The 9,502-nt window shown below is 39.7% G+C and overlaps 1 long non-coding RNA gene across 1 annotated transcript; it reads left to right on the top strand.

Annotated features, from left to right (window-relative positions):
- The first annotated feature begins 115 nt into the window (after positions 1 to 115).
- Positions 116 to 7,720, top strand: LOC144328849 (uncharacterized). Its single transcript, XR_013394144.1, has 2 exons — positions 116 to 2,854; positions 3,054 to 7,720. It is a non-coding gene; the product is annotated as an uncharacterized LOC144328849 (long non-coding RNA).
- The last annotated feature ends 1,782 nt before the right edge of the window (positions 7,721 to 9,502 follow it).

Below are 9,502 nucleotides of genomic sequence, written 5' to 3' on the forward strand. Positions count from 1 at the left end.
ACTTCTCCGGGTCGCTTCCGCATCCGCTTCGGCGCCGGGGACGCGTCGGGCGCGGGAAGGCCGACGCACGCGCCACTTCCGGTCTGGAGGTGTGTCAGATTCCAAGCCGGAGAGGCGTCCGCTGCTGCGCACGCGTGGTTGCTGCTGCGTCAGGTGCGTCTTGCGTGGGTGCGCGCGCAAAGCGTCGAGGCTCCAGTTGTGTGTGGTGTAGGCTCCCACTCACTCCGAAGTGCATTTCAACCAGCGGTATGTCGCCTGGCCTGGTGAAAGGACCCCTCCGCCCTGAACTGTGTTTTTATTCCAGGCTCCTTGGGGTGCAGGAAGACTGGTACCAGACAACTGCAATGTCGGCTAACAATGTCGTTTTTGATTTGGTCTTTATGTACTTAAACCTAGATTTCTATTATTTTGGTAATAATTGAATTTATTGTTAAATTGCTTGAGTTTTGTCATTTTCGAATTTACCTTTTTAAACGTTTTATTTTTGATTTTCAATTTTATACATTTCAATAATGTTACAATCATTTTGACATTAAACTCAACTTCCTTCCCCCTCTTTCTGAGGTTCCTTAAATTTATTTTTTTTATTTTCTGCATATTCAAAATTAACTTAATCGTTTAGTCCTCTACTTTAAATGTATACTAAACTGCAGGTTATTACAATAATCCTGCCAATGTTCTTATATTTTTATAGAGTTTATTTGTAAATATTCAATAAACTATTTCCATTCTTTTCTAAAAAGTTTAGACTGATTTCTTATTTTTCTGGTAAGTTTTGCCATTTCTGCATAAGTTTTAGTATCCATTCTACTTTCATTGTGACTTATTAACATTTTTGGGCGTCATTTTTTAATTTACTAGCATATTTTGTATATTTGTATTTTGATGTTTTGAACATTCGCTGTTAGCCATTTTGGGCACAGTTATTTGTGGGAAAGCGGCATATAAATCAACTCAATCATCCAGAAAAGTGACCGGCTCTAGAAATAACTTCCACTGCAGTGCTTTAAGGAGCTGCTTAGGTTGCAGTCCTGTAAATACTTACCTGGAAGTCAGCCCCATTGAACTCAGGGGAGATTACGTACTTCCTAATAGATACAAATAAACTTTGACTCTTGTGCAAAAAGATGGTGCCTGAGGGGCACTTGATTTTCAATATGTGGGAAGCTGAACCTTGATCCTTCAACATGCACAGACTTCAGCACTATGCCTTTTATGAAGCAAAAAGTATTTCATGAAAGTGCAAGAAATCATACTTCAAGTACTTGGACAGAAGTGCTCAAGTGCGTGCAACTACGGTAATTTGTTGGCCATCAGAAGCAAACCTGAATAACCATGTGCGTCAAACTGACAAGTGCTGTGAAGCATCTAGTAGAGGAAAATGCACACTAAGGGATTATGTTCTATTGAATTTCTTCTGTGTATTTGTAATTGTTGCCTGGTGTCTGTTGATGCAGCTGGTGCTGAAAATATTATGTGGGAAGAATTCATTAGCTTTGGAATACTAAATTGAGTTTGATGCTATACAATTATTGGTGGGTATACTATTATTGGCTTAAGAATAGGAAAATCACATGGCCAAGGATACGATGGCTGCTGTTACAACGGCAGGAAGGTAAGATGGCGTGAAAGCTAAAATAAAGATTAGATATTGCAAAGCTGACTTTGTCTCTTGTGCGGTACTCAATCTGTTTGTGAAGAACTTGATATATATTACATTGGTACTGTCAAACCTGTAAGTTTTTTCCTATGAGAGTGCAATGAAAATATGTCTTATTCCAACTGTGACATTTGGAAGGTTACTGGGATAACTGGGTATGAGATGATAGGAAGAGAGTCCTGAGCAAGGGTTGCTGGGATCTGTTTGATCCTTGAAACTCTCCCCTGTCATACTCTGCACCCTTTGAGTGTTTTTGCTTGACTGTAATGTGTCCTAAAACTCTTGCTTGCCTGAGGGATGTATGTAGAAACTAATCTGTAGTACAATGTGAAAAGCTATGTTAGTTCTGCTCACTTTTGCCTCTAGGCCTGCCCACTGCTGGTATGTGGCCCCCAGAAGTTTGCCTGGATAGCAATGTGGCCCTCTGGTTAAAAAATATTTCCCATGCCTGCTGTAGATGCTTCCTTTTAACATGCCAGTTCCTGAATGCAATAGGGCTATATAATCAGGTAAAAAGTCTTTTATTCACATTGAAAATAATTTTATTTTGATATAAGTTTGATATTACATTAGGTACATTACAAATCCGATCTTTTTTAAAACCTAACCATTAAATCTACAGTTAAATAAAATAGGATCTTCTTTAAGATGCCACCGTAAATTTAGTTGAATTTTCTTTGCATTCATTTTTTTTTAAAAGCATGATTCACAAACATCAAAGCTCTCATCTTAGCCCTTCAAGAGCCAACACTGAAGTTCCTTCAGATTTTTAAAGCTAGCAAAAGACATGTCTGGCAGTTCTGCCCTAAGCGCATTTATTTAAAAATAACTTATTGATGCCAATAGAGCTTACTTCCAAGATAAGCTTGTAGGCTTTTGACATCAACTTATGAAACGTTGGGGGAAAAACAGTGGTTACTATCAGAAGAACATCCAAGGTCAGCAACTGGTTTGGAAACATTGTTTGGTCCTTAGGACATTTCCAATGTTATTTCACAGTTTAGTGGAGGAATGCTTCTGTTTATCTTCGCACTCCAGGGAAAAACAATACATGGGATTTCCCTTGAAATGTTGACCCTGTGAAAACGTGATTGTCCTCTCACACAGGCCCCATGCAGACATAGTATTTAAACAAAGTTGCATCTGGAATACCTAAATCATTATCCCTGGTGTTAATCTCTATACATGATTAAGGCTACAGATAGGTAGCCGTGTTGGTCTGCCATAGTCAAAACAAAAAAAATTCCTTCCAGTAGCACCTTAAAGACCAACTATGTTAGTTCTTGGTATGAGCTTTCGTGTGCATGCACACTTCTTCAGAAGCTCATACCAAGAACTAACTTAGTTGGTCTTTAAGGTGCTACTGGAAGGAATTTTTTTTGTTATGATTAAGGCTGTTTCTCCCTTCTCCAAGCTCTTATCAGGCGGCTTGCTTGTCTTTTCTTGTATACATTCTTTAGTAGTAGAGCTTACTTTAGCAAGCTGAAACCAGGGTTTCACTTTATGTGGGACTGTAACTAAAGTTCAGGCAACAAACAAAGGCTGCTGCTAATCACAATTAATTGTTATGACTGCACTGGGCCGTAATGGGAGGTGGGGGGGGGGGGTGGGGATGGAAGGGAAAGAGAAATATGCAGGCAAAAATGCTTTTTGTCATTATGACACCGAAATCCCAACTGCCTGTGGTACTCTGTGCAAACATACAATGGTAAAATATTACACCCAAGTTTGAGTTATGAAGCTGGACAATACACACATCTACGCACACAAATGGTCCCACACAGTAATTTGCAAACACAGTAGTTGCCAAACCAATAGACTTTAGTGCAGAGTGAAAATAAAATGAAGGACAAAATACACATTCCAAGATGCTTTCCCAGATTATTTTTCAAGACCACCTGAAACTTTGAAATAATCCTTAACATAAGGTATACATTTTTCCAAGATTTTTTTTAATAAAAAACCTAAACTGGCAATTGACCTTTGAACATACTGCTGCCTTTCAGTTTTTAAAAAAGTTTGTTTTTATTTATTAAATTTGTAGTTGCAGTATAACTAGACGATTCACATGCTCTTTAAATCTATGGGGCCCAATATGCTAGGCACTTCAATAGGACAACTTTCATTTGTTCAGTAGTGCTTGCCTAAAAACCCTCACAAGCCTTACTGAGGTGAATGAGGTTGACCTGTCAATGGATTGCATCAGCGCTAACTGAACTTGCACAAAAGATTGCTGTTAATGGAACTTTCTTGCCCCACCTAACATACGCCACCTCTGCAAAAACTCCCTCAAATATGGTTGAGGCATAGTTATGTATGAATAATCAGCTGTACTTCAACTTCATTGTGCCCCCCCCCCGTCTCTTTCCAAATTAGAAGAAATATTCTAATCTGCTCTAAATGAATCTTATTCCAAGAAGAGGCAGCTTGCTTTTGCTTATGAACTCACCCTGTGGATTGTGGCTCAGTGAGTCCTAACTACCTGCTAAAACCATGCAACATTTGCTGCTGTTGCCATCCCATAATTTTTTGCAGCAGAGAAGGGGGAAAGGCAGCATATATTTTTTTTTGAAGTAAAGGAAGAAGCATCGAGGGCACAGAACACTTAGGAGAGATCCTCAAGGTCGTCTTATAATGTCTGCTTTATAAAATGGGCTGTCTTTGCAAAACTGACATAGATTGGGATCTACAGTGCTATCATTATAAAAGTTAGAAAGACAACAACTGTTTCACCTGCTGTTTCCACCTATGTTAAGATGGCTGTGACTGAGCAGAGTGCAAACATGCATCCCTGACTTGCTTGTTTTGTCCTGCTCTGCCTGGAGGTAGCAGCAACAAAACACGAGCCTTGGCTTAGTGGCTTGCAAACCAGCAATCAAGGCTTGTTTTTCCCCAAGAACAAGCAGTGGTTGACACATGGTTAAGCCAAGGCTACTGGTTTATTACTCCAAGCAGGGCAGAATGAAATAGGAGCACGCACTAGCCTGCTTCTCATTCACAATTACCTTGATATGCCAGCCAGTCCACTGACTCAATAATTTTCTGAGGAGTGTGTACTTTTTCTTTCCCTCTAGCCACTGTATCATAGCTGCCTCCAAGTCCCTCAAAATAACTTTCTTTAAATAATAGGGGAGCTAAAGAACAGGCAGGTACAAAGGTGTCCATTAGCATAGACACAATTTTGTCTCAGTAGTTGAGAAACGGTCTGAATCGGAGATCTGCTGTATCTTGTAAATGCGTTCACTGGCCAACTACACAGACAGTTTAAAAAATGAAATGTCTATGCAGAGCACAAAAAGGATTTTTGAACAGAGCAGAGGCAAAGCACCCATGTTAGGCTTCCAGCTCAGGGACAAGGTTTATTCTTTACAGCTACAGTACTGACATTTAGTCTCCTGCTCAAAACTCAGCTGCTCACTCAGGCTTTGAGGAGGGTTTCAGATATGTTGGTGTATGAGCCTGATCTACTGATTTTTGATGTATTTTGAATTTGTTTTATGGATGCAATTTTATTGTTGATTTTATGATGTTCACTGCCGTGTTTTTATTAAATGTTGGTGGTATAGAAACTTTTGCAAATAATAAATAAATATATACCTGGTTTACTTACAGAAAAAACACAGAACCTACAATGTATAATATGAAGGAGCTGTACACCATTCATAAAAATGAAACATCTTGCATGGGAGTCCTCTTATACTTCAAGGCAGCCTATAAGGAGAATTGTGATGGCTCAGAAATAAGTAAATGACAGTTCAATCCATGAACTACTTACAGTAAATCAAAGCAAGTACAGTACTCTTAACTCTGTGCAGCTTCACTTAGCATTAAAGGATCAAATCTGGCATCTTCAAGGGCTTCAGACGTAACTAGTTTGTAGATTAGGTAGCGGGTACCAAGGGCTAAATTATACAAGAGATTAGTAATTATTCCTCTGCTGTTTCCAGTATAAATAACTCCTGATACCAAAATCTAAAGTGGAATTTGCTAATAGATTCAGGGTGAGAAATTGGCATTATTTTCAGCTCTCCTACCCCCCATCCAAAATACCAATGTATTTCATATCTGGCAACAAATGTGCCCCTTTGATTTCAGATAAAAAGCCTGGGACACAAATCTTTAGGCGGCTCATTTGCCAGAAGAAATGTATTTAGCATTAACTCTGAAAGTGTTTGGACCAAACTAAGCACCCTAGAGCACAATATAGATCAGGAGGCTTAGTTTGTTCAGAATCGAGTACAGTATACACTTCTAGAGTTAATGCTATATAAACTGCCATAGCTGCTAGAGGGTCATGAACGTTTGTGTCCCGGGCTTTTTAGACTCGTCTACCCAAATTGATGCTTTTGAATTATGGTGCTGGAGGAGACACTTGAGAGTCCCATGGACTACAAGAAGATCAAACCTATCCATTCTTAAGGAAATCAGCCCTGAGTGCTCACTGGAAGGACAGATCCTGAAGCTGAGGCTCCAATACTTTGGTCACCTCATGAGAAGAGAAGACATGAAAGGCATGAAAGTTACAGAGTTAAACTATTCTAATTGCAAACAGACTATTTCCCATGCCATCACAAACCCATAATTATGGGAGAAGAATATGTTAAGAAGAAAAGACTGCTTGTGTTTTCAATTAAACATATTGCTTGACAATGTATTTTTCAATTACAGGTCATAGAGCACCCCCCCAAAAAAAAGTTTCTTGAAAGTCTAAGGAGAACAACAATGTACAACAACAACAACAGCAACAACAAAATGAAAGAATGACATCTTAACACTAAAAGCAGATCTCTCAGGCCACTTTTAAAAATGGAGAACTTTATGCTGTGCGTAGCACACACACGTTTGCATTGAAAGAATAAAGCATCTAGTATACCAGGTCTTGGTTGCTACAGAAGGTTGACCCTGTTCAGCAAATATTGCAGATTTAGAAGTTTAACTGTAATCAGTATGAACATTCTCCAAGTACATTTCAGTACTTTTTCAATATTACCACTTGGATTGAAAAATGCACAAGTGGAAGTCAGTTTACACACAAGAGGACTTTCCCACCAATCCTATTTTCTGCAACCTCCCTCCTCCCCTCCCACGCTGCTCCCAAGGGTTTGGAGAGACTTGGATGGCAAGGGATGTGACAAAAAGGAGACTATAATCAATGGCAATAAGGATGGGCCTCATGTATGAGCAGATGAACCTTCTGCAAGGACAAGAGCAGCTTTGTTTCCAATCCCCACGGGTTTACAATGGCAGTATTAACTGCTTGGGAAGTAGGTCCAATTATTGCTGGGGTGAGTACTAGTGCAGCCTTCCGTTTACTCGAATGAAAGCTGTTATATCTGGTTGTAGCCTGTCACAAATACTGTGTGTGCCTATAGCATTCCCTACCTCAGGCATAGGTAAACTCAACCCTCCAGATGTTTTGTGACTGCAACTCCCATCATCCCTAGCTCACAGGACCAGTGGTCAGGGATGATGGGAACTGTAGTCTCAAAACATCCGGAGGGCCGAGTTTGCCTATGTCTGCCCTACATTCTTGCTGCACCTGCAGTATGGCAGGGGAAGAAGCATGTCAATGGAAAGCTTTTCTTCCTTCACCAATATTCTCATGGCAGAATCCTAGGTAAGTTTCTACAAAACCAAACCGAAGACCATTAATGTATTTTAACCTTTGGTTACCAGTAATATTTTTCCCAAAGCTTAATAACTGCTTAATAATTCTTACAACATTTAGTTTTGCTAATTCAGGAAAAGTGATCTGGGGAACCTCAACACTCAGAAAATAATGGGCAGCATATTGTGCAGCGCCACTAAAAAAAACCAAGGAAGTTGTCAAAAATTCAGAGAAACATCAAGTCCAATCAAGAAACCCTGGTCAAGAACCCCAGCCCCGCAAGACAAAACAAACCATGCACAGATGTGACTTATGTATCTAAGAACATAATCCTAATTAAATTACTAGGAAGAATGGAGAACTCGGTTCCAAGTAAAAGAGGTTTGCAGAATCATCTAATACATTAAACCAAAGTAGGCATATTTTAGTTCCAGGCATGTCCCAAGATTTTGGGGGGGGGAAAATGGAACCTACAATATCTACTTTGCTAGAAATCCAAAAGGCACCTTGGCTCCACCCATACTGAAAATGCCTGTCTCTACCATTTTGTTCATGCAAGAAAGACTGGCAAATGAAAGTGGGTGGGGCAGAGGGGGCGTTATTCAAGTTATGATACTGCAGGTACATTCTAAGTATCAGAAAGTACTGTATACAACATTAGTTTTGCAATTCAGTACAAATTGCGTGATCTTCAAAACAAAATAATCTCACAGGGTTCACATATATTGATCAGATAATGCAGGCATCGGGAACCTCTACTGATGATCACTTATGGAACCTTGCATATAAAGATGCTTAGGTACTGTTGCATGGCTTCTTTTTGTTTACCCCATAGCTTAACCGGGAGAATAATGAGGGGAAACTGATTAAAGTGCTCAACTGCCACATATTCTTTGAAGCTCACTTTGGAAACACTCTCCCTGTGCCTAATACTACTTGTCCTACTCAAGTCAGTCTGTTCCAACCAAAATTATTTCTCCACCTGCAACAGTTATAAATATCTAGGAAAGGTTACGCAAAGCAATTATAATCCAGAACATCATCTTGGAAATGGTGTAGTTTTGCTCTGTATTCAGCCATCAAACTCTGTGTTAATGTGGTCTCCTAAATCAAGGCCAGGCATAGGCAAACTCAGCCCTCCAGATGTTTTGGGACTACAACTCCCATCATCCCTAGCTAACAGGACCAGCAGTCTGGGATAATGGGAATTGTAGTCTCAAAACATCTGGAGGGCCGAGTTTGCCTAAGCCTGTTGAAGGCCAATGGATTTCAGAGCCACTCAGGTAACATTTAATCTATTTTAAAAATTGAATTCTGTATACATCAGACTACAATGACTAGTTTCACGGGTGTGTGTGTGTGTGTGTCAGCTGAGGTACTATATTTCCATTAACACGTAGAAATCGTGTTTTCTCTTGCAGATTCATTTTAAAGTAAATATTTTCTAAGATAAACTACACTGCCCTTAGAACAAAACAAATGGAACATAAATATTTTTATATGCAGTATTAGACGCAAAATAGCTTACAAAGGTTTGCTAAAGTCGGAACTCAGGCACCAAGACTCCTGTTTAAAGTTTCTCCAAAACCGCATATTAAATTTGCACCAGCAAAAGTGACTATATCCTTTTTAAAGCATGTGATCACTGAGAACTATAGCACTTTTCTTTCATCAGTGATCTCAATGCTCCTCTGTACAAAAATCTACCCTGTACACATCTGGACAGAAACTGTTGCACTGTGGCTTCTTAGCTCTTGTCAACAAGCAAAACCACAGCTTAAAGCAGCAATTCATAGACAAGCTAACTGTAAAAGAATCAGCAAAGGGTTCAAAGGCACAAGGCTGAACTTTAGAGGTGACATACAACAGTGTTATCCTTGCACGGTGGACTTCTGCTTGTGCAAGGGGACTTATTCCTTTTCTCTCCCCTGCACATCCGCAAAATCTGCTCCAGAGGTGGGAATATTCTGAGTCAATTATGGGGGCACATCGGGGAGGAGAAGAAAGGAAAATCCCATTATATCCACTGGTGTGACATTGGATAATGCCCTAGAAGTGGCTTGATCAACTGTTGATACCTATACAGAAAACAGAGTTGTAAATGAACGCAACTGCCAAATTCCCCAACTGTTAAAAAAATTGCTACTCCATTATTTTCTCTGCTTTTTAGTGAAAGAGAAGCAGCCTATGAATGTATATTTAGCATGCTTGTGTATTTAGCAAGTGGATTTAAC

The sequence above is a fragment of the Podarcis muralis genome, chromosome 9 (assembly GCF_964188315.1).
Source record: "Podarcis muralis chromosome 9, rPodMur119.hap1.1, whole genome shotgun sequence".
In the NCBI taxonomy this organism is placed as follows: Eukaryota; Metazoa; Chordata; class Lepidosauria; order Squamata; family Lacertidae; genus Podarcis; species Podarcis muralis.